This window comes from Octodon degus, unplaced genomic scaffold, assembly GCF_000260255.1.
Source record: "Octodon degus isolate 3935 unplaced genomic scaffold, OctDeg1.0 scaffold00124, whole genome shotgun sequence".
Lineage (NCBI taxonomy): Eukaryota > Metazoa > Chordata > Mammalia > Rodentia > Octodontidae > Octodon > Octodon degus.
Window position 1 is genome coordinate 871,977 of NW_004524700.1, and position 4,922 is coordinate 876,898.

The following is a 4,922-nucleotide window of genomic DNA, read 5'->3' on the forward strand; positions in this document are numbered from 1 at the left end:
CTCTTCTTCTTCCTCTTCCTCTTCCTCTTCCTCTTCCTCTTCCTCTTCCTCTTCCTCTTCCTCTTCCTCTTCCTCTTCTTCTTCTTCTTCTTCTTCTTCTTCTTCTTCTTCTTCTTCTTCTTCTTCTTCTTCTTCTTCTTTTAATGTATTTGGTTGTTTCAGGGTCTAACTAAGCAGCTCAGATTCATAGTGATCCTCCTGCTTTCAGCCTCCCCAGTACTGGGATTACCACGCCGGGATTCTGTGGCCAGCTCAGCATGCTCTGAGGGCAGGGTTGGCATGGCATATGATGTCAGAGATCCAATCATGATCCCTGCACTTGCCTAAACTTGCCTAAGCAGTTGTTTTAGTACATTGAGCTATCTTGTAGGCCCTATTCTTCAGGTTTTTGATTGATTGGTTAATTACTACCCATATTAGGAAAGTCAATCTACATTTTTTAGTCTACTAATTAAAATTCTAATCTTTTTCAAAAACAGCTTTTCAGACACACCCAGAATGATGTTTTACCAACTCTCTGGGCATTCCATGACCCAGTAAAGTTGATAAATAAACTTAACCATCACATATGTATTACATGTTTTTTGGTTAATCCACACTGAAATTCTGACTGCTTATCCTCTGCCAGTTTCCTGAAAAGATTCAAGCTAAACAAACCACACTGCATCTGCCCTGTAGGAATTGGAGAAGGCATAGCTAATGCTACTACTAGGAGAAACTGGTGTTTGTTGTCTAGAGCGCAACCCAATTCACCGGAAACACAATGTGTGTAATCACAGGCCCATTACCTGTGTAACTGTAGATTTTCTAGCAGCCACACTTTAAAAGGTAAATTTTAATTTTCTTTTTAAAAGCTAGTTTTCAAAAATGTTATTATTACAACAAGTAATGAGCATAAAGATTGTTGAAATATTTTATATTCTACTTTACTAAGCTTTTGTCAGTGTGCCTTGTAGAGTGGCCCCTCTTAATTCACTCCAGTGACGTTTCCGGGATGGACTAGCCATCCCTGATTGGCAGTGGCTATTCTGCTGCAGAGTGCAGCCTCAAGTTTCCTCTGCGCAATGCTGTACCTTAGGTATCGTGTTTCATTTCATTGTGTATTTTGGACCCAATACAAGATTTGTGGGGAAAGAGCGACTGTTGGAAGATTAGCAGTAAGACAAAGAAAACTGAAGTGACATTTGTCAGGTCGAGCTGCCTGGGAAAATCAGACCTAGATTCAGTGGTTACTAAAGAACTATTCTATTTCTTTTGTTTTGTTTTGTTTTTGGTTTTGTTTTTTTGTTTTGAATAGAATAGCTTTGTTTGGGCCTAAACCTATTGCTTCTTGCTCTGCGTTATTCATGCTGCTCCATGCTGCCTGAGAAACTCTTAAACTGAGAAAATGTGGATTGTTATATGAAAGTACAAATACCCCACATATATATCCCACATATATTGTATTGTACGCACAACTTCTATACCTCTTCACATCATGGTCACAATGTGAGAATTTCATTTCCTACTAGCCTCTTCCTCCCTCTTCCATCTAGCTTACCAGTTTTAAGTTGCCTCATGAAACCTCTGACCTCTTTCTATTTTCAAGGAAGCTTTCCAGGGCCAACTGTTTCCTGAAAGTATCTCTAAGTCTATTTGCTGCCTAATCCTCTTTGTTATCATCTGAGAGTCTCCTCAAGCTTCTGATACTACTCTTGATGAGGGAAATTTTAAAGTTTGAGGATGAATAAGATCATTGATATCACATATCAAAGGAAAATCATTTCAAATTTTAAGGAATAAGGACCATAGAAAATAGTGGTTGACCCCTAAAGTTTGACATGAGTATATTTAGAATCTGTTATGGTTTGTGTTTGGATGACCTTCCCAAAGCCTCATGAAATCAGATGTGGGGCTTTTTCAGTGGTGGCTAAATCTAGAGTGTGTGATTGATTCATAGTGCAATGCTAGGATTAAGGGTACTAGGATTAGGTGTGGCTGATTACTAAATCATTCCACTGATTGGTTTGTATCACCCTAATCTCAGGAGGCTAGGCAGAATATAAAGGGAGCAGAAAACACTGCTAGGGCCTCTTGCTCATTTGCTCAGTTGCCCTCTGCCCACCATGCACGGTTTCTCCGCCACAGCACCCCTGTGCTAAGCCACCCTGCCTTGGGACCAGCTAATGATGAACTGAACTTTCTACCAACTGAACTAAATAAGTTTTTCCTCCTTTAACTTTGGGTGAGGGATATTTTCTCTCAGCAACAAGAAAAGTAACTAAGACAGAAGCCAACCCTTATTGATGTAATGCTACATAGCATATTTTGCTTAAAGAAGTTCAGAGCAAGTCTTGTTTCATTTTGTTTCTGAATCTCCATCTGCCCTTTTAGATAAAAAAGAAATTTCATGTCCTGCTAATATTTACAATAAAATCAGACTTAATAAAGTTTGATATATCATAAGTCATTAAATATGGATGCAAACTTAAATTTAAATGCAGGTTTTATCCAGACTTAAAGTATTTACTCTTAATGTAAGAAATAAGTTTTTCTTATTTTCTCTCTAGAAGCCTTTATGAGATTCTTTTCTCTTCAGAGAATATCACAGTTTTTGAAGATTTCCAAACACCTCAGTGCTACTTTCTTCTGCTCCCATTGCAGCACTTCTTACCTGGTGCTTCCCGGATGGCTTCATTTGCCACCTACATTGCACACAGGACACACTTGCATGCACTAGCGTTCACTAAAGCTCATGCATCTTGGCAAACCATTTAAGTCAGATTAGAGGAAGACACGAAGTGCTGATGAACAGAGAAAAGTGTCCAGTGCAATGTGCCACCTCATTTCTCTTTCACTGCCCTCCTGCTTCCATTCTCTCCTATACTCACTGTCTTTCTACCTTCATTTTTCTTGTCTTTGCCACTAATTACTAATTATCTTTAATTACTAATATTCATTTTTATTGTTATTATCCATTCATCACAGAATTTCTAAAATTTCGTTAAAGTTATCTGTTTCTAAGATTATCTAGTGTTTTGTATGAAAGCAAGAAAGACCCTGCAAAGCTAAAAGTTGGTTAAGGCCTTTGCTGTCCCACCTCTCTAAACTTTTATTTCTGCCATTTGCATTTAATATACAGGTTAATATTACACTTAATCTAAAGGTCCTTTGTACAAAGACCAACAGGATCCTTTTACTTTATCATAAAAGGAAGGGTTAGGGTTTGATCTGATGACGAATGAACCAAAGGATCAGAGGAAACAGGTCAGGATCAGAGGTGTCTCCTAGGTGCTAGACACTTAGAAGACAAGAGCCAGGAGCCTTGAGGTAGGTCTTGGTCATTCCTCTGCCCAGACAGGACCACTTGATTTGGACCTTGTGAAATGACTCTTGGTGATAATGCTGTCAAGCTTGACAACAGTAGTTTATTTTATTTTTACTGTAGGAGTACTCAGGTGAAAAATTCCAACTCAAAAATGTAGTTGATAGCTGCACAAAAAGGCCATTCTGGTTAGCAAGCACCTTCTGGTCTCCGTGCTATTTTTGGGAGGCTTTAGGAATACTCTAAAAGAATAAAAGGTTTAAGGGACCCTTCACTTAACAAAATTCAATCTCAAATCATGAGCTTGCTCGTAAAACCTTGAGAAATGTGTAGGACTCTAATATTACACATACAACCGCACAGACTATCCTTCATTCTGTAATATACTTCTTATCATTATAAATTCTTTCTGTCTCCAAGCACTTAGAAACTATATTGTGTAAAAACAAAAAATGGGGCTTACATGTTCATTTTCCTACTCATTTATTGCAGTTTATCTTAAATTGCCTTTACTATTCACCTAAAGCAAAAAAGCTATTCACATAAACTATTCTAAAGTCATCTGCCATGATTTAAGCTTTATCTACTTTTCTGATTTTCTTTCCAAGGTTTAAACCAACTCTTTGCTACATGGCTAACACACAGGACTGGCTTGAAATAATCACAGATGAAGAAAGAAGTTAAAGTTATTAACTTAGGCTTCACTGCCTGCCTCACAAAGGTCACAAGGCTCTTTTTAGTGACTCTTGACTCTTCCTTAGGATCACAGACCCTCTCTAGATTAACTGAAGAACTACAGACCACTCCTTAGAGAACTAGGTGTGCAAACTAACTCCCATTAGTAGTGACTGATTTCAGACCTGCATGATACATCTTTCAGTGAGCCCCAGGGAACCACGTTGCTCAGAGGTAGGATCTGGATGGTTGACTGGATGGTTTAACTCAGCAATAATGAAGATGTGCCCATCCAATGCTAAAGAAAACAAGCACATAGTAAGAAAAAATTTGTGGTTTCAGGTCTTGTTTTAATAACAGTGAATGTAAGAACTTTTACTATTTAATAATTTTTGGAGTCAAGATTAATAGCAATGTCTACGTTAAATCAAGAGAAGAAGAATGCAATTGTGGGTTGCTCTTAAATTGTCTCAGAATAGCATTTATAAAAGTTATTTTTCTGAGTAATTGTAGTTCTGTTTTTCTCCTATAGCTACAAGTTGTCCATGAGAACATGATAAAGTGTATTAAAACTTAGTTGATATGTATTTGAATTAGTATTCAATGCTGTTTTGGAAAATACTTGACCTAGAGAGTTTGGTTCTGTAATTTTGTTTCATTTCTATAGAGAGAAAATTTAATAGTAATTGTCGTTAATGTAAAGGTTCATAAAAATTATATCAGTTCTTGTTTAAATTATGAGGGCTCTTGCTGTCTAGTAACATCAAGTAAATTAGCCTGTACTGAGCAGTTTGCTTTAGCTATATAACATGTTGAAAATAGAGATAATAACCTTTACCTTTATAAAGAAAAGTCAGTCTTCAGGAAAAGAATGTACCAACATACCAACATACTATAAATGCTGATTTATCTGGTGTGTCATCAAGGTCCTTTCTACTTAATT